The sequence below is a fragment of the Belonocnema kinseyi genome, chromosome 4 (assembly GCF_010883055.1).
Source record: "Belonocnema kinseyi isolate 2016_QV_RU_SX_M_011 chromosome 4, B_treatae_v1, whole genome shotgun sequence".
Classification (NCBI taxonomy): domain Eukaryota; kingdom Metazoa; phylum Arthropoda; class Insecta; order Hymenoptera; family Cynipidae; genus Belonocnema; species Belonocnema kinseyi.
The window spans coordinates 141,888,441-141,909,182 of NC_046660.1; the positions used below are offsets into that span (position 1 = coordinate 141,888,441).

A 20,742-nucleotide genomic window follows, 5' to 3' on the forward strand; every position below is an offset into this window, starting at 1 on the left:
TCTGAAAAATTGCACCCGCTTCCAGCGAAATCGCGGTAAAATTTCAGCCATAACTACGTCTCACAACCGTGAGATAGGTGGTTACAGTCTGTAAAGGAATCAGTACGACGATCCAGCAATAGCCTCGTGCACCGTAAGAACACGGAGTGACCCAAGGACAACCGCCTTCTGCATTTTTCCCGCAAGTGTTCTAGCATATTGTTGACACGCAGGGATGCTTTTTAGGCTATTAGCAAGTGAAAGCTTGGCACCTCCAAGAGCGCCGATGATAAGGACGATCAGTTTAACAGAATATTCCGGGTACAATCGTTGCAACTCCCTTATAAGGTCTCGATACCTCTCTTTCTTTTCATTCTCCTTGGCTATGATGTTTTTGTCAGCTGGTGCCGAAAATTCGATAACGAACATGGTTCGCTTCCCGAAGTCAAGAAGTACCATTTCAGGCCTCGAGTGAGCAACAGAAACAATTGTCGAGAATACAAAGTTTCAGTATATGCGGCACCTCCCATTCTCGACAATTGACTCAATTTCCCTAGGAGCATTTAGAGGAGCGATATTAAGGTTAATGCCGTAAGAGTGACAGAGATGGTAATAAAGTACTCTCAGTGCCGCATTGTGCCTTTGAATGTAGGTCGTTCCCGCGTGTGTTGGACATCTAGATAGTATGTGAGCTAAATGCTCGGGGTGTGCATGGCACGCCCTGCAGCTATCATCGGGAATGTCTTGGCTCAAAATGTGGCGACGGTATGTTAAGGTGGAAATGACACTGTCTTGGCATGCAAAAATGAAACCCTCTGTACCAGACTTCAATCCAGGCGATTTAAGGAAAGCAAACGTTAGCTCACAAGACATTGACTGATCCTTTACATTTCTGTGGAAGATACCGTGCATTCTCTTATCGAGGCGCTGTTCACGAAAGTATTTCTCTTGTGCTTTCTTAATCCGGCATTTCAGGAGTGAGTACTCGAGATAGATTAGATTTGATGCATTTTTCTCACCCCTGATACTGAAGTTAAGTCCGAGTGTTTCAACAGCCTCCTCCGCTGCTTTGTACAGAAACGCTCCTTTGCCCACTTTTTCGTGATTCCTGGCCATTTTGAGAAGAGGGTCTCTTCCATTTGCGAATCTATGTGCAGTACACAGAATAATCCTGTTGTGAGGACATTCAAGACTCAATATTCCGCGACCACCTTGACGGCGTGCGATGTACAGTCGTGGAACAGAAGACTTAAGATGCATGCTTTTGTTCATATGCATAACCTTTCTTGTCCCGATATCAAGATCATTTAGGATAGCTGTGAATTTATTATAAAGCGTGTTCAGACAAGTTATTGGCCTGTAGTTCTTCGGGTCAGCTAAGTTGCCTATTTTCGGCAGGAGTATTGTGCGCCCTTCCACCAACCACTCTGGAATCGGCTCTTCCGACTTCAAATATGAGGTGAAACTACGGGCCAAATGCTGATGGGTTGAAGAAAACTTCTTCCACCAGAAGGTTTTGATACAATCTGGTCCCGGTGCGGAATAGTTCTTTATCCCTCTTAATACTTTTTTCACCTCCTCGGTAGTGATGGGTGGGCATTCTTTATCAGGTGTTAGGAGGGCAACACATAACTCTTTGAAGATATTCTCGTGGGAACAACAATGACAACACCAAACATAGTTGTAGTAAGTGCGGTTCAAAACAACAGAACGCGCAGGGTTCCCGATAATGGGTCGGCCAAAAATGCCGACCAATCTAGAGCTGGGGGAGCCAATGAAAATGGATTCAATGCGATGGATCGGCGGGATCTCGTGACCTCCTCGGTAGTGATGGGTGGGCATTCTTCAGCAGATGCGGGTACATATGTTGCTCATTATGCCGTCAGGCTCTGCCGACAAGGCATGCTCGCATCTTGCTGTTAGTATATGCCGAGCATTCGTGCTTACCCTTTGCAGTTATACTAATGGCAGAATGCCAGCATGCTATGCCGGCAGGGCCTGAGGGCATAATGAGCAACATGTGACCCCGCATCTGTCTCAAGGATTGCCGACATGGCCTGCTGATCTATCTGTAGAGCCTGCCGGCACTGTGGAGTCAGTGCGCAGGAAAATTGCTATTTGAAACAATAAAAGAGTATATGAAAGGCCAATCTAATCTGTCAATTATTTCGAAAGTTATCGAGCTAACTTCTGAAAAACTACAGACCCAAGATTGAACACAATAACTTATACTGAATAGTTTAAATAGTTATCATCAACAAATACTAATATCTGGGCTGCAATTTTCTGCAGATAATGCAGTTCGGCTGCAGGTACTGTGCGATCACAAGATGACATGCACGCTATGTTTGCAATCTGCTGGGTGTGTGCATGTATTCTGTGTCAAGAAGACCTGATGCTGACATGCTGCAGCAGAATTGTTGTCTGGGAGGTTACACTTTTTCTTGGAAAGTTTTGAAGATATTTTGTCCTTTTGTTTTTGTTGAAATTACATTCAAAGGGTTAGAACGCCCTAGTCAACTCGTTTGAGTATCGATCGATTTGTTGTAGAGAGCCGAATTATAGTGAGATGAGTCTGCTGCTACGTCAAGCGAAGGACAAACTCTCTGAAGAGAGAATAAACGTGAGCGTAAACACGATAAGACGCATATTAGCTAAAGCGAAAAACCACTAACGTACCACGAAGCTAGAGTATAATGAAGAACCTCGCAGGAAAGCGTGTATTCACCTTAAAGCAGCTCTGTCGACACATCAGGGAGATATGGCGCTCATTATCCATTGATTATGCAGAAAAACTGGCCGAGAGCATGTCAAGAAGGTGTCAGGCTATTCTAGACAACAATGGGGCTGGACAATTTATTAGGTAAGTGTGTTCTAGCCCTTTGAATGTACTTTCAAGGTAGAAAAAAAGAACAAAATATCTTCAAAACTTTCAGGGAAAACGTATAGCCTCGTGAGTGGAACAGACTGTAATTAGGCTGTGAGCAATAGTGGTAAATAGTTAAAAGTAAAGGATGAAATAGCTGATACTTTTGGGGCAGACATCTCAGTAATGAGTCAAGGTACATAATTATAATTATATCATAATAAGTAAACGATTGTACCAAAGGCCAATCTAATAGAATAGCATACATTATCAATCAGCTAGATTGTGATCTTAAGCATTAAGACAATGTGGTAATCGAAATCTCTCCAAGAAACATATACGAGTACACTGTAACCGCATTTTCACCGCCGTTCGAGAACGTAAACATTCACTTATATCCTCCCGGAAGGGGGTCGCACCAATGCTGCTCACCAAAGGGGAAATAGCCGTGCTGCTCTCTGATTGGCTTGTTTTTCACGTGGTACTGTGATGTGGTGGATGCCGAGCGGTTGTAAATGAGAGTCATGCAGGGATATATGCGCGAGAGGATTTAAGTGAGAGCGGATATAACTGCGGTTCCAGTGTAACATCACATAAGATATAAAAATCAATCTTGCTAGTGTGTTCACTCGCACAGAATTAGATTCTCAAAACACAATTTATCCTTGTAAAAATTATTGAACCATTTTAATCTATATTCGTCTACATAGTCAATACCCATTTCCTGAGTAAGTATTAAAGTCAGTTGAGTAGGCTGTAAACACTAGTCATGAATACTTAAAAGTAAAAAATCAGATTAAAACAGGTGATTAATGCTAGTTGGTCGATTTTGGAATGGGCTCAGAGAGATCATTCCTTTTGTAATTTTTCCTAGAAATATATATTGTAGAAAAGGCTTAGAGAATTTTCTACTTCCATATATCCACGAAATATATATAACATCACACAGGAAATAAAAATCAGTCTTGCTAGTGTGTTTAATCGTGCAGCATTAGATTGCCGGATTTTTTTCTTTTCACCAGCTTAGTATAAAGTGTTAAAAAGAAAATAATGTTTTGGTACTCCGATTATTTAATATACTATTATTAACCTTTAGAGGGCGGGGGTGGTCGATATTTCAACTACCCAATGCACACTAACTATTTGATGTTTTCGGGCAAAATTTGGTGCGTTCAATAAGAGGAAAGTGGTAAGAAACATCCTGGAGACTTTTTGCCCTAGATAATCGTCATTCTAAGGAAGGCATCGTTCACCTTCATTTTAGATAGCAGGAACTGAAGAAGCTATTATACATCTTCGTGGATTTAGTTAGAGTTTATTGCACTTTTGGTAGGAAAAAGATCATCATTCTGAGGTCAAGAATGATGTTAAGATTTTTGCCACTATTTTTTCAGTACTAGGCACATAAAAACATGCATGTGCCAACTGTGACGCTAAAGCAGCAACAAATAAATAAATGTATCACTTGACCTTAAAATGTATATTTTCATGGTCACGTCAGCGTTCAGGATTTTTTGCACTATTTTTTTCTTACTCAGCGCCTCAAAAAACATGGGTATGCCAAACATAACGCTAGCATATAAAAAATGACCTTGAGATTGTGATTTTCAAGGTCAAGGGTGCCTTCAGGATTTCTTTCACTATTTTTTTCGTACTCAGCGCGTAAATTTTTGATCAAATGAAAACTCGGTTTGAGTGGAAATTTTTTCGTCCTCTAAAGGTTAAATAAAATAAGTACATTAAGGGCATGTGATACTTACAGTTTCCCTGCCTTTTTTCCACAAAAATGAAAATTTTTAAAAACTTAATTCGGAGGTGCTATAAAATATCATAACGGACGTCCCCAGACTCTTTTTTGAGGAATAATAAAAAAAAATTTTATTGTGCTAAATAAACATTTTATGCATATGCATTATTTTGAGGTTACGTTGTTTTTCATCTCTGCCTTTCCGATAATCTGGAAATTATTTATGAAGTGAACTTTTTTGATTGCCTGCAAACAAGGTTAGTTCCGGAAGATTAGTTACTATGTTTATTTGTAAGTCCAAAGTTTTCGGCCAAAAATATTGTGTAGTTTGGAAGTAACGGTCGGGTGAATTATAACACACATAACCTCGAAATATACACGCACGTTGTTTGCAATATTAAAAATTTTTTTGATAAAAAAACACAAAAAAAGTGTGTGGGGACGTCTGTTAGCATGTTCGCTATCATTTTTAGATTTTGAAGACAAAATATTTATTATTCTAGAAAAAAAGCCGGGGGAACCTAAAACTTGTATAATCGACAATTTTCTAAGTATCACATGCCCTTAACGTTTGTGTAATTGTGTAGTGATATTAAAAGGGGTTTTAACTTAATTATAGTGTTAGATTAAAAAATTACATTAATCAGTTAATTTGATTTAAAATGTATGCGGAGAAGCAACTGGACGACATTATTAGTGATCAACAGCAGGAGGATGGTCAGGCAATGATTTTATGTGTAATTCAGGGTTTTGGGTCAAAATGTGACACTTTCGGATGTTTTGCCGGTGTCGTAGATGAAGTCACTGTAAGGGGTGATGATATCCCTATACTTATGGCAATAAGGAGATACGAGCATCTTCAAAGGGATCCTAACTCAAAAATTAATGAGCTCCTTGACCTTGTAGGTATGCAAAATATCACATATATTCTTCATACTTTTGTTTATATTATATTTATGAGCTAGGAAGTACATGTTGCATTTTTGTTTTTTATTTCAGAACAGATCCAGACTAAAAGATGAAGGACTCAAATGAGATCTGATGCAGGATACTATGAAAGTATTAGATTTCAGTTAGAGTCTGATAATTTAGGACTCAAGTTTAAGTCTGATAGTACTAGACTCCAGCTGCAATCTGATAGGGTAAAGAGTGAAAAAAACCCAAAGAAGTAGACAGAATCAGGAGATTACTTCACAGGACCCCCCACATACATTTTTTTTTAAATATTTAAGGTTGTTGCGAGGAATAATAGAAGAAAGAGGTAGTGGTTTGACGAAATCAAGATAGTTATCAAAATTATAAAAGGCAAGAGCTTTTGGAGAAATAGAAAGTAAAACAGGAGGCCCGAAAAGAAAAATTACGTCTAGAAGAGGAGCAGAAAAAGAAGGAGGAAGAGGAAAGAAAAAAAGAATAAGGAGGATAGAAGCAAAAAAAGAGGAAGGAAAGAAAAAAGCGACACGGTACTTTAACTTTATACAGGGTGTCCCATACTGAAGTTTCCGGACTCACATGGGTGTATACAAATAGAAAAAATAAATTGAAAATTCCTTTCCTGACCATCAGTTGAAGTTTTATTTTTCAAGTTTTACAATATTTAAACTGGACCAATCAGGAACGCAGAATAAAACGTTGCGCGTGGGTGAATGGTAGTCTGAAGTGACCGCTGTTCTCTTGCCGCTAACACCACTTCGGCGCTCTCTTCAACGGGACTGCGTTGGACTCCCAGCTCAAATACGCACTTTTGTTTATACTGCGCGCCAGATTTGTCCAGCCTAAATATTTTATAACTCAAAAGCTAAAACTTCAACTGATTTTTAGAAGAGGAACTTTCTATTTATTTTTCTTATTTTTATATGGCTATATAAGTCCGGACACTTGAATCTGGGATACCCTTTATAACAGTTTTCTCCTTTTAAGCTTTCTGGACATATTAAAGTATGATTTAAACATTATTATTTTATTTTTCATGAAAATAAAGAATACAACAAATCCAACACGGTGGTGCTTCAAAACCATTGTTAAAAGTCCATCGAAGGCTGTATCAACACGTGATGCAGCTGCAGGTCCATCCTGGCCTACGGAACCTGTGCGAACTTCTACATCACAGATTAAGGATGCACAAGCAATAGGTAGGAATATGAGTTTAAATAATTTTTCCCCCTTTATCATTAAAATTAATGAGTCTGATCAGTTTGTCAGAAAATTCATGATAGCTGGAAGACATTAGTAAGGGCTTTGTCTGGAAAGCGTGTCTAACTGTAAAGAATCTCAATTTTGAAGATATGTGGAAACTAATAAGCTTCAATGTTGCTGATACTTTTGTGGCAGACCATTTTTTGGGTACGGTACCAGCAGGTTTATGAAATAGAGAAAGAGTCGAAAAACTGCCTACTTCAAGATATTGTTGTAGCCGCCGCGAAACCTGACCTTTACTCAGATAGGAATAATTTAAATTCGAAAAATCTGCCTGCGCGACTGTTGGTTCTCGCGCTTCGCGCTCGATAATCAATTTACCTCGTGCTACGCGTTCGATTTTTGTGCACAGACTTTTTAAAACTAAAAGTGGAAGCATCGAAAACAGTAATTTGATGATTGTGAATTCTTTTTCGCTAAAGCTTCTTTAGCTTTGACGAACAAATTCTCACCATTAATCTCGTGCTTCGCACTCGAGTTTATCTCCGAAATTTTATGTTATTCCCATAAATATATATCAATATAATTCATGACTTGCATTAGTATTAAAACAGACGTAGTTTCATGGTTCCGTTTAAAACATGGGCATTCTTCATAAAAAATTTTTGATATCAAACATTTTATTGCAACTTTTGTCGTTTTTCCAAAAACTGAATTTGCTTATTTACAATGTATTTTTTATGATTTAAACTTTACACATACGGTCTACTGAGCAGCCTTACCGTTTTTTAACTTTTAATTATAAATATATTCTTCATATCATCCGTTATTTGGCTTAAAAGGTTCATTTTCGTGTGTTTTTTGGAATTTTGTAAATGCTTTGACTTTGGTAATTTTTGGTTTTAAGAAAAAAGTTATCATTATAAATTGTTCAATTTTTTGAATACTATAAACACTCTTACAGAAAAATTTTGAATTGAAAAAAATTATTTTAAAAAATATTCAAAATGCGCTCACTTTTTGACTTTTTATCTAAAATGCCTGGCTAACGAACTTGTCCTTTAGTTTAAGGCACTAAAAGGGTGCACCAAAGGCCAATCTAATAGATTAAAAAAAGTTATCGTGCTCATAGGCCGACAGACATAAAGAAAGACAGACATACAGACAAATTCGTAAAAACCTGTTTTTCGGATTCAGGGGGTCTCAAAATGTAGACCTTTTGACAAAAACTGGGGTGGTCAAATTTTACACAAATCTAATATCTTCTCTGATGAACATGGAAACATGATTTATTTGTCATGAATAATTTGTTGATAGTTCTGTTTTTTGTTTTAGTCGTAAAAAATCGCATTAAAAACATATTTAAAATTTTTCGAAACACCACACACGAGAGGAAAAGGAAAGTAAAAGACAAAAGTTGCAATGAGAATGTGCCCACGCAGCGGACAAATTTGTTTTGTTACTGTTAATAATGTTTTTGATGATTAAACCCAAAACTACGCATGCTATCGAAAAGTGGTTGATACCAAATTTGTAGATCTTTATCAAATGCAAAGTTTTTGTCTATTCACCTTTAACGTTTTTTGCATAGTGTTCTCGAAAATATTCAAAACGTGCCCACTTTTTGAATTTTTATCCAAAATGTCGGGCCAACGAACTTGTCCTTCAGTTTAGGATACTAAGCGAGTGTACCAAAAGCCAATCTAATGGATATTTTTTGTTCTTGTAGTGGAAACAGACAGATATACAGGCGTAGAAAGACAGACAGACATACATACAGACAGACACATTCGTGAACACCTGTTTTTCGGATTCAGGGGTCTCAAAACGTGGACATTATTTGACAAAAACTGGAGGGGGGATCAAATCTTACACAAATCTGATACCTTCTCTGATGAGAATGTAAAAAGTGTGGTAAAGTATACGTAAAAGAACAGGTAGAGTTATGATTCGATCAAACGAAAGACTCACGCGAGACGCTAGGGTAATAATTCCTGAGAGTGTGTTTTGGTTACTAGAGCTAATCGCTCAACAGAATTATTGAGCAAGACTTTAAATAGCTGTGATAGTTTATATTTTAAAGATTTTTCCAAAGTTAGAGAGAAAGCTTTTTATGGTGGTGGTTCTGTCATTAAAAAACCAGGGGGTGTTGTCAGACAAAATATTTATATACTGTATAAAGGACATCGCGGTTATCATTACAGTGTGATTTTAAATTTAATCAAAGCCGAAGCAGCATAACAATTTGGTATACCCTGTAACAAGTCATATTTTTGACAAACCGATCACAAATGTTCGATACAATGTGACGCTTGTTACAGTTCTGTGTCCTGAAATTCTGACGCTCACTTTAGCAATAATAATAATAAAGTGGTATAATAATAAATATAATAATAATAATAATAATAAGCCTCGGTGGCTCAGAGAGCCTCGGTGGTTCAGAGAGCCTTGGTGGCCCAGTTGGTTAGACACTCGGACTTCACCTCAGAGGTCCGGGGTTCGATCCCTGAGCCGGTACCTCTGGCAATTTTTCAATGTACCTTTACCGAGGTTCTGGTGGTTCGGAACCCACCTTAACCTGTAGGTCCCCCCATCGTGTACTTGACTGCAACCCAGTCCGTCAATGATGGGGTAAAAACCAGGCTTTGTCCAATATGTCTGGGCAGACTGCTCTCATCAGATCACTTGATTGCATTATAAAAATGCGTCCGTGACTGATGATATATACCGGCACAGCCCCGTGCAAAATGATCAAATAAAAATCCAAACCTAACCAAAAATGCCTTCGACATGTTGGGCAGTATAAGCCTGTGACAACATTTGAACAAAGAAATGTTTGTATAATAAGTTAGATCATCCCTGTCCTCACGTACTCTTTCGGGCTCATAAAATGGTCTAACACCGACCTTGAAAAGTCAAACAGAATTGTTCGCATAGAAATGACGAAGCACTGAATGCACCACAGAAATTCAGCGATTGAAAGGGTAGTCCTACCACGACATTTAGGGGGTAAGGGCGCAAACGAAATGTTGCGTTTTACAGAACCATCTGTCAAGCGCATCTTGAATACACGCCCTTAAATTTGTCCTCAGATGGGGCCTTGAATGTCAGGGCAGAAACCATAGAGGAATTAGAAATACAATGGAGGCAGAAAGCCATCCATGGCGAGCACCCCAGCACGTTAGATTCAAATGAAGTGGATAGTGAGGCATCTAATATTTGGCTAAGAAAGGGTGTTCTGTATCCAGAGATGCAAGCATTCGTCATTGCAATACAGGACAAGGTTGTCAGTACCAAGAATTATCGCAAACACGTCTTACATCAAGGCGTGGTTGACCGGTGCCGATTATGTGGAAATACAAACGAATCCATCGAGCACATTATTGATGGCTGTCGCGTAGTAGCCCAGAGAGAATATACGCACAGACATAATGATGTAGCGGGCATTATACATTAACAACTTTCCCTAAACCTAGGACTCTTAAAAGAATGGATGCCCTGCTATAGATGCATTCTAATGCCCGTTTTAGAAAGTGAAGATTACATCTTATGTAAAGATGTTACTATCCAAACGGATCATTACATCCGGGCCAATCGACCTGACAACGTGATGCGAGAAAAAAAAGGTGGAAGAGTCTACATCATCGACATTGCTTGTCCACTTAACTGAAATTTGCAATCAACCTATGCAACGAAGATCCACAAGTATAGCGAGTTAAGGCATGAAGTAAAGGCCATATGCAGGAATGTGAATCATGCATCTATTCATCCTATTGTGATTTCGGCTACAGGCAATGTGCACACAAGATGCACTGAACATCTTGAATATTTAGGAGTTAGTAGGGTTTTGACAGCAGCTCAGAAGGCGGTTTTATTAAACACCTGTCGCATTGTAAGAAACTTTCTAGATCATCAGGAAGCGAGCGACTAAAAACCCGTGGAGTGGCAGATGGTAGCTCTAAGAAAGCATCCAGAGGCGAATGTTGTCACCTCCAACGCTTGTGGCCGCTCGTAATTGTATACCTACAACATCATCGCAGGAGGTTTCAATCATCGTATTAAATTATTTAAATTAACTTATAACATTCTAATCTCATCAGTCACTTGACTTAGTCCGTGGCTATGATGTATAACCGGGTTTACCCGAGTAAAAGTTTAATAAAAACACTCAATAGTAAGAAGTATGTAAGTATTATATAAGATGTATTTTGATCATGGACAACCAAGGATAACTAGATCAATACGCTTTACGACGGGTATATTTCACCGAGGCCCCTTCAGCGTACTATGGTTCTGTTTAGCATTGTATCCATTGAGCAAAACACTAAACAACACGTCTCACGGGTTCAGAATTCATGATAATGAGGATGGTCATCAAGTGACCCATCTTTTTTACATGGAAGACCTGAAGCTGTACGCTAGTTCAGGTCAGAAACTGCAGCAAGTGATCGATGTCACAAAGCAGTTTTCCAATGATATCCACATGGAGTTCGGATTAGATAAATGTAGAACAGTACATTTAATCAGAGGGAAATTAGCGATCACAGAGTTAGAGAACGAGTTCGAAAATGACATCGAGGCAATGGCTGCAGGAGAATCATATAAATATCTGGGTATTCTTGAATCTAAGGTAAGATAGTTAAGACAAGCCTAACGACTGCCTTCACTACGAGACTTAGATTGATTCTGAAGAGTTTTCTGAACTCGGCAAATAAAATCAGGGCGATCAACACATATGCCATGTCCTCGCGTCCTCCTTCGGGTTCATAAAATGGTCTAACACTGACCTTGAAAAGTTAAACAGAATTGTTCGCGTAGAAATGACGAAGCACCGAATGCATCACAGAAATTCAGCAAATGAAAGGGTAGTTCTACCACGACATTTAGCGAGTAGCGGCGTTGCAGATGTCAAAAAACGGTGTGAGTCACAATTTATAGAATTGCGAGACTATTTTAAGAGCAAACGAAATGTTGCGCTTTACAGTACCATTTGTCAAGCGGATCTTGAATACACGCCCTTAAATTTGTCTTCAGATGGGACCTTGAATGTCACGACAGAAACCATAGAGGAATTATAAATACAGTGGAGGTAGAGAGCCATCCACGGCGAGCACCCCAATACGTTAGATAAAAATGAAGTGGATAGTGAGGCATCTAATATTTGGCTGATGAAGGCTGTTCTGTATCCAGAAACAGAAGAATTTGTCGTTCCGATACAGGACAAGGTTGTCAGAACCAGAAATCATCGCAAACCGGTGTTGCATCAAGATGTAGTTGACCCGTGCCGATTACGTGGATATACCAACAAATCGATCGAGCACATTATGGATGGCTGTCGCGTAATATCTAAAAAATATATATAAGCACAGACATAATGATGTAGTGGGCATTACACATCAACAAACTAGCCCTAAACCTCATACTCTTACCATAATGGATGCCTTTCTATAGATACCTTTCCATGTCCATTTTAGGAAACGATGATTACATCTCATATTAGAATGTTACTATTTAAACAAATCATTACATCTGGGCCAATCGACCTGACATCGTGATGCGAGGAAAAATGTGAGAGAGTCTATATCATCGATATTTCTTTTCCACTTAACCGAAATTTTCAGTCAATCTATACAACCAAGAACCATAAGTATATCGAGCAGCTCAGAAGGCGGTTTTATTAAACACCTGTCATATCGTAAGAAACTTCCTCGCCCATCAGTCCCTGGTACAATATAATAAATAATATGTAATAATAAGCCCTGCCGAAAATGTTCTTTTGTTGGTGTCGCGGTAGAACTTGAGCTTTCCTCTCATGACTGTGACGGCTATGTTCGCGCTAGCACTGCTGCTGACAGGGTTTCTCATGCTAGACAGGCAGATAACAAAGAGGAGAGGGATTAAGAAGAACAGCAAAACCCATCAATAATAAGAAAGAGTATTTTTAAACATTTGAAACGCTTGCCGTTTCCCGAAGATCGTCGGCGCGCCCCTGGAGCCGCCGTTGGGGGCCACAGCATGCGGGACGGCGGTCATGGTGAGCTACGAGTTTGTCAGTCAGATCTCATTAATCAAACAGCTACCTAGCAAGAAAATCTGCGGCGGATACAATTTAAGAACGAAATTTGCTGCAAAGTATCGAAATGTAAAGAAAGTAGCTAAGGTGAAGGACATCAGGACTAATCTACACGTCATAGAAGTCCGAGAAATGGAGACTAAACAACAAGTTGATTTGACGTGGAAAACGACGGCAATAAATATCAGCTACAGGAAACCACGTCACACGGTCAAGTAGGAGCAATTAATGTTCTTCCTCAACCTGTTGATGATTTAACACGACCGCATCCTCCACAGGAGGATGGCCTTATACAACCAGAAGCAGAAACAGACGTTCAGCTACCAAAAAGCCGATTAAAATAGACATGCCATATAAATAGAGATATTATGCGCCTTTATTTTTTAGCAGAGAAATGTGGGCAAAGTGTAAGGAGAGAATATCATAGCGAACATCATAGACCCTTCTTACTCAAATACCCAGAGCTAGCCATAAGAATAAATTAACTAAATCTGGCACATCAAAAACGCTCAATATCTATAAGCAGATTGCTTTCGGCTGTTGAAATAGCCGCTATCAGAATGGAAGTGGAACAGCAGCTTCCTTTTGATGAACTCCCCTTAAAATATGAGGAAAACTAATACTTGATTGACGCTGAAGGCATGGGTGCTGGTGAATTTGCATATCAAGTACCAGATCCACTAGAACCACATTTGGATATTAATAACGATGATGTGAACAGCGACATCACGAAAAGCCACAGCACCTTGACAGGAGTTTCGGCCAGGCTTTACGAGAGTTCAGATATGTAGAAGTAATACCAAGGCTTTCTCTGCCCAAAATAAACGTCACAAATAAACTGTGTGCATTAATGAAACACCTCAACAGAAAGGTTTTACCTATGCATTTAAACGCAAAACTAACGGCTCTAAAAGTGCAAATCTTGTCACACCGTCTATATTGAATGAGATTATAGACTCTCAACGGCAGAGAATTGATATTCTTACTGCCAGACTGCGTCCGTACAAGAAAAGTAGTGCACGGAAACAACAAAATCAAACCGTTCAGAGAGATGAAAGAAGGTTCTATCGTGAAATGAAAGAATTCAAAGTCTTCATTCTTTAGCGTACGAGAATTGTGACAAGATTTTATTGTGAATAGGCATACTAAACTATAAAAAAATCTGCACATTTTATAACATTCAAGATCCTATATTTTTTACAAGAACCCCAATTATTTTTGCGTGAGCCCTAAGTTGGGCGTCATGAAATATTGCAATTTCATTATTAATAAATAATTAAAAATTACCAAATACCTTCGGCATTGCTTCCTGAAAATCTGAAAAAAATCTAGACACTACTCGAAAAGTTACTTTACACTTGATTAGGTTCTGTTGAGCGCAGGCCTATGCTCGGTAGTTGGGCTTGTTCCGCAAATAAAGAGGGTTCACAACTCCGGAAAAATAAATACCTTTACATTCATAACAACAAGAAATGATAATTAATTGAATTGAATAAAGTTTGAAACAATTAGGGTGTCTAGTCAGACATGATTATCGACATAAATCAAAAATCGACGAAGGCTCGATTAAAGAAGGTCTCGAATAATTCACAATGTATAAGAAATTTTAAATCCTAACCTAAAAAGAACTCGAAATGTAAACTAACTAAGAAAAGTTAGGCTTTTCTGCCGAGAACTTCATGACAGGAAGTTTCAAAAGAAAATTTCTGAAAATTTTCTAAATTTTCAAACACAAATTCATAAGTAAAACGGAAAATCAATAAATTCAAAGCTTCATTTCCGGAAATCTAGTGATAGCCGAATCCTACCCTAAATTAAGAGAAGTCACGTTTAAATGAACTAAATTCTACTGACTCTAAATTAATTTTTAATAATCACTACCAGCACACGCCAAATTGCAGAAATGAAGTAGATAAAATGTTATGAAAAGAATTTCTAAGACGAAGTAACAGAACCTCATTTACATTTCTTAAATTGATTTCATGTGATAAGAATATCATAAATAGCAAGTAATCAAATAATAAGTAATAAAAAATAACAACCCTAACTAAGGTTATAAATTCTCAAAGAAAATTATATAAAAAATGTACACAGTTCAAAATATGGACAATTGAAAATACGAAAACTTGAAAATACACACAATTCAAAATATATGCAATCAAAAATACAGTTCTCGACATTTTTCAAATCAAACAGGCGCATGTCTGTAAGCGTTACAATTCTCGATGTTCAAGGTTCTTTCATGGTTCACTAAAAAGGGGCCAGAGAAAGGGGGGAGTTCATTATGCCGCATGAAGGGTATTCAATTCATGGAATTTGAATAATAGTGAGTGGGAGTCTATTTTTGAGGTTAGGAAAACTTCAGATGAATTATTGACTAGGGCACAGTTCTTTAAAATTCCACATTTTGGTTAACTCAAAAAAGGGGCTCACTCCATTGTAAATTAGAATTGCGGAACAAATCTTAAGTGGGGCTCGGCTAAATGTCCATAAAGGGACACGTGGCAGGAGTTAAATCCTATAGATCAAGTATTTTTGGGACAACACTCGACTGGAACATATTTCAATAGATTTTCACATAAAATTCACGATTGGGGAGCCATATCATTAAAATGATAACATTTATAATCTTTTAAAAAAATACAATGTGAAATAAGAAAGGCCCGGTTAAGGAACTTCTGCTTCGTCAACGTGTGGTGCCATTTTCTCGACAGTAACAAAAGCATCACAAATTTTCAAGTTCTTTTAATTATGGCGACGTGTCGAGCGAAATTTCCCCTCACTTGATAATCGAGAAACGACCTTAACCTATTTATTCAAGAAGAAGTCACAGAAGGTCTTCTTCGAGAACAGTTTTCAGAAGGTCCGCACATTCCCATACTTAACAGAATTTAAAGTACTTCGAATTATCATTTGTGTATTTCCATTTGTCTTTTCATTGTTTTATTCAAGAATGTCTGGTTTACGAAGAAATTGGAGATCGTGTGGCCTATATGAGTGGCCAGAACCTCTTGACACGGCTGTGGTCAGCAGGACAGAGCGAGCAACGCAAAGACGGTTCCGGAATCTGTCTTTATTGTTCCCAGAAATGATCCAGTGTTATTATTTCTTCGTCCTTACTCTCCAATCCACCCATTTGATCACCTCCTGCAGCCCGAAATTACCCAGACTAATCAGAGCAGAATTTGATGCGGTATTAACTGGTATCATCCGACGTGCATAGGGCATTGCGTATTGACATCCCCTAGTCATCTTAGGAATTGACGAAGAAATTTCGCATCTTAAAGTCTCCAAAAAGGTTCTAAGCCAGGCAGATGAGTCGTTCTAGATTTTCCGTAACTTGCATCATTACTGTCAGGCTGGCCGGCAGCCTAACATGATTCTTGTAGATGAGGATCCACAGCTCATTTGAGCCTGTCAGACAATAGTAGACGAAAATGCCGGAGAATTCAAACGGCTTGAAATGTGTGTCTGTAGTATTTGGTTGTTTAAAGTCTGGAGTGGCGTTCCATTAAAATCATAAATCTTACATCTACCTCGAGTCATGAAGTTTCTATACCAAAGCCACAATTTCTGACCTTTAAAGTAAAATATCTGAATTCACAAAAAAATGTTTAAAAAACGAAAATGTCTAAATGTCAAACTAAATTTATTAATTAGAATTTGATATTTGCAAGAATTTTGCAACGTCAAAGTGCATACCACATAATTTAAAGGTTATCGACGCTCAATTCATCCTCAATCATTTGATTAAAAGTCGAGGATCTAATAACCCACCGAAACCTTATTTAGACGCTTCTAATATCATATTAATGAGAAGGAATAACACGCGATTTGTCGGTAAATTACCCGCTGCAGATCATAACCCCCCTGATACGATGTCCTTAGAGAGCCGCAAAGAATTTTACAAGTGGTATAAGAAATGCATTAAAACAAGTTACATTTTTAAGTTAAGAAATGAAATAAGAAGTGACTCTACTAATGGCGTTGACATTCTTCGTAACGCTTGTCTAACTTTTCGGCCACTATTTATTGCAGTAGCAGATGTTGATCCCCTTATTGACAGCTGTGTTGTAGCATCAGCCTGCTCCGCAGTATTTAGGAAAAATGATTTAAAACACGATTTAACCCGAATCCACCCAAATTTTTTCTTTTTAGATATCATTGTTACCTGTCTTATAAATTGCTTAAAATAAATTATGACTGGATGGCCACTTTGGCATGGTACCTCGATGACATAAGGCGGTGACGTGCGAGTTTTTGGCTCAAAGAACGGCAGCAAACGCGATTTTTGCTTTACGTGTGAAGTGTACCATATATGATACTGTGGGCGAGAAATAACACATGCAGGCTGATGCTAAGGCGGTTGCTAATCTGGAAAATTGCACCCGCTTCCAGCGAAATCGCGGTAAAATTTCAGCCACAACCACGTCTCACAACCGTGAGATAGGTGGTTACAGTCTGTAAAGGAATCAATACGACGATTCAGCAAAAGCCTCGTGCACCCTAAGAACACGGAGCGACCCAAGAAAAACCGCCTTCTGCATTTTTCCCGCAAGTGTTCTAGCATATTGTTGACACGCAGGGATGCTTTTTAGGCAATTAGCAAGTGAAAGCTTGGCACCTCCAAGAGCGCCGATGATAAGGACGATCAGTTTAACAGAATATTCGAGGTACAATCGCTGTAACTCCCTTATAAGGTCTCGATACCTCTCTTTCTTTTCGTTCTCCTTGGTTATGATGTTTTTGTTAGTTGGTGCCGAAAATTCGATAACGAACATTGTTCGCTTCTCGAAGTCAAGAAGGACCATGTCAGGCCTCGAGTGAGCAACAGAAACAATTGTCGAGAATATAAAGTTCCAGTATATGCGGCACCTCCCATTCTCGACAATTGACTCAATTTCCCTAGGAGCATTTAGAGGAGCGATATTAAGGTTAATGCCGTAGGAGTGACAGAGATGGTAATAAAGCACTCTTAGTGCCGCATTACAGCTATCATCGGGAATGTCTTAGCTCAAAATGTGGCGACGGTATGTTAAGGTGGAAATGACACCGTCTTGGCATGCAAAAATGAAACCCTCTGTACCAGACTTCAATCCGGGCGATTTAAGGAAAGCAAACGTTAGCTCACAAGGCATTGACTCATCCTTCACATTTATGTGGAAGATACCGCGCATCCTCTTATCGAGGAGCTGTTCACGAAAGTTTTTCTCTTGTGCTTTCATAATCCGGGCTTTCAGGAGTGTGTACTCGAGATAGATAAGATTTGATGTATTTTGCTCATGCCTAATACTGAAGTCAAGTCCGAGTGTTTCAGCAGCCTCCTCCGCTGCTTTGTACAGAAATGCTCCTTTGCCCACTTCTTCGTGATTTCTGACCATTTTAAGAAGAGGGTCTCTTCCATTTGCAACTCTATGTGCTGTACCCAGAATAATCCTGTTGTGAAGACATTCAAGACTCAATATTCCGCGACCCCCTTGACGGCGTGAGATGTACAGTCGCGGAACGGAATACTTAAGATGCATGCTTTTGCTCATGTGCATAACCTTTCTTGTCCCGATATCAAGAGATCTGAGCTCGTTCTTCGCCCATGGAACTACTCCAAATGAATAGAGTAGTACTGGGACCGCTAGCATGTTCATTGCAGATACTTTGTTCCTCGTCGACAGTTCGGAAGACCAAATTTGTCGGATGAGAGGTTTGTATCTGCTTTCGGAGCTCAGGATTTTCAGGGATGGCATTAAGTTTTCCTCGCTTCAAGTAAACCTTGGCGCATTTGTCTAACCCAAATTCCATTCCAATTTCCTTAGTATATCGTTCGACAATCCCCAGAGTTAGATGCAGTTGCTCTCTGTTTTTAGCATAGATCTTAAGATCGTCCATGTAAAATACATGAGTGACCTTGCACTTTCGATCTGCAGGTTTGCCGCCCAAGTACCCGTCGGAATGGCGAAGTGCTAGAGATAGTGGCAATAATGCAAGGCAAAAGGGGAGTGGGCGCATGGTGTCGCCCTGAAAAACACCTCTCTGAAAGGTGACCCTGTTAGTTATCATACGATTTTTTCCAGATGAGATAGTAAATCTGGTTTTCCAAAGCGGCATCAATCTCTCTATGCACCCAACTATTTGCGGATGAACCTTTAAGATTTCCAAAAGACAGATGATAAGTCTATGGGAGGTCGAATTGAAAGCTTTCCGATAAGCAATCCAGGCCATCGATAGGTCACGCTGGTAGAATGCTGCATCTTTGCAGACACATCTATCGATGAGCAGGTTCTCCCGACATCCGGCTACGCCTTTCTTTGAGCCTCGTTGTTCATACATTTCTTGCCACACAGGTTCAATTGCCCGAACAATCCTTTCATTTAGGATAGCTGTGAATATATTATAAAGTGTGTTCAGACAAGTTATTGGCCTGTAATTCTTGGGGTCAGCTAATTTGCCTATTTTCGGCAGGAGTATTGTGCGCCCTTCCACCAACCACTCTGGAAACGGCTCTTCCGACTTCAAATATGAGGTGAAAATACGGGCCAAATGCTGATGGGTTGAAGAATACTTCTTCAACCAGAAGGTTTTTTATACAATCTGGTCCCGGTGCGGAATAGTTCTTCATCCCTCTTAACACTTTTTTCACCTCCTCGGTAGTGATGGGTGGGCATTCTTTATCAGGTGTTATGAGGGCAACACATAACTCCTTGAAGCTATTTATATTTTCTGAGTCTTCGTCCAGTCTATGCTGAACTTCGTAGACTTCTCTCCAAAATACTTCGACCTCCTCTGGTTTGGGTGGGTGTTCGACAGTAACTGGAGGGTCTTGGAAGAGTCGAGATGGGTCAGAGAGAAACTGTTGATTTTCTCTGACCCACCTCTCCCTCCGCTCTAGACTTCTCTTAGCGTCAGATAGTATCCATATTCTCTCAACAATATGCTCCCAGATTGTCTGCAGCTTTGACTTGTTAAGTGTGTGAAAACGGGTCCGAAGTTCGCGCGCGAACTTTCGAACCTTGGCGGTAAAATTCCTGCCAGATGTGATGTAGTCAATCACACATTGAATGCCGGATGCGTACTGTCGCATCGGCCAAAGCTCTCGCTGCATTATTCACACAATAATTGATAGCCCAGAGGTCGGATTCTCCGGAAAAATGTCCACGAAGCTCGTCATCCATTTCAGCCAGATCTTTAGGCTTGAGAGAAACCTTGGTGTTGATGTTTCTTCGGGTCGTGAAGCATCGCTCTTCATCTATTGGATGCCTGTCCGCGGTTGGTCTTAGTTTCGCCTCTCTTTCTCTGTTGCCAGCTTGTTCTAGCTGTGGTAGAGTAGGCGTTCCGCTTACATAGCCCCTTTTACGGAGTAGTTCAGCATGGTTTCGCAGACGTTGCTGCGAAAAGTGCGATAGCTCCGGGTGTTTCTCGCAACGCAGAGCATGCAGCCGTGCTATGTAACCCTGTTCAGGGGCCACACTCGCATCGTAGCACTCTAGCAAGTCATGATTCAGTCGCTCCGTCCACCCAAAGGACGCGAGATCCCGCCGATCCATCGCGTTGAATCCATTTTCATTGGCTCCCCCAGCTTTATATTGGTTGGCATTGTTGGCCGAACCATTGTCGGGAGCCCTGCGTATTCTGTTGTTTTGAACCGCACTTACTACAACTATGCTTGGTGTTGTCATTGTTGTTCCCACGAGAAGCTAGGGAAAGGGGTTCGTCCATCTTTGTAGAGCCCCACATGCAAGGATAAGGCTGCGTACTCTGAGAGGTCGCCCGCTATCCCAGAGTCACCGTTCTAGACAGCTCACGCAGGTTCCATTCAGCTTTCGGCACGGTTTTCACACCTCCGTTGGGGGGTTAATTGCTTCGGGACCACCCCTGGACAATTGTCCGCGACTGCCTATTTATTTTTGTAATCATATTCAGCAGAAACCCTTGGTACAGGGACCCTCTATC

The 20,742-nt window shown here is 39.7% G+C and overlaps 1 protein-coding gene across 3 annotated transcripts in view; it reads left to right on the forward strand.

Annotated features, from left to right (window-relative positions):
- LOC117170713 (synaptogyrin) overlaps positions 1-20,742 on the forward strand; it is a 349,909-nt gene that overhangs the window by 31,440 nt on the left and 297,727 nt on the right. The window contains exons 1-6 of one of the 3 annotated variants that reach the window (XR_004466840.1): positions 2,600-2,842; positions 2,916-3,041; positions 5,339-5,498; positions 5,592-5,734; positions 5,825-6,052; positions 6,571-6,721. The exons of 1 other annotated variant lie outside the window; for it this stretch is intronic. The gene's annotated coding sequence lies outside the window, so the exon portion shown is untranslated. Of the gene's footprint in view, positions 1-2,599; positions 2,843-2,915; positions 3,042-5,338; positions 5,499-5,591; positions 6,053-6,570; positions 6,722-20,742 lie in introns of those variants that run through there. One more of the 3 variants, XR_004466839.1, reaches the window with a different exon arrangement.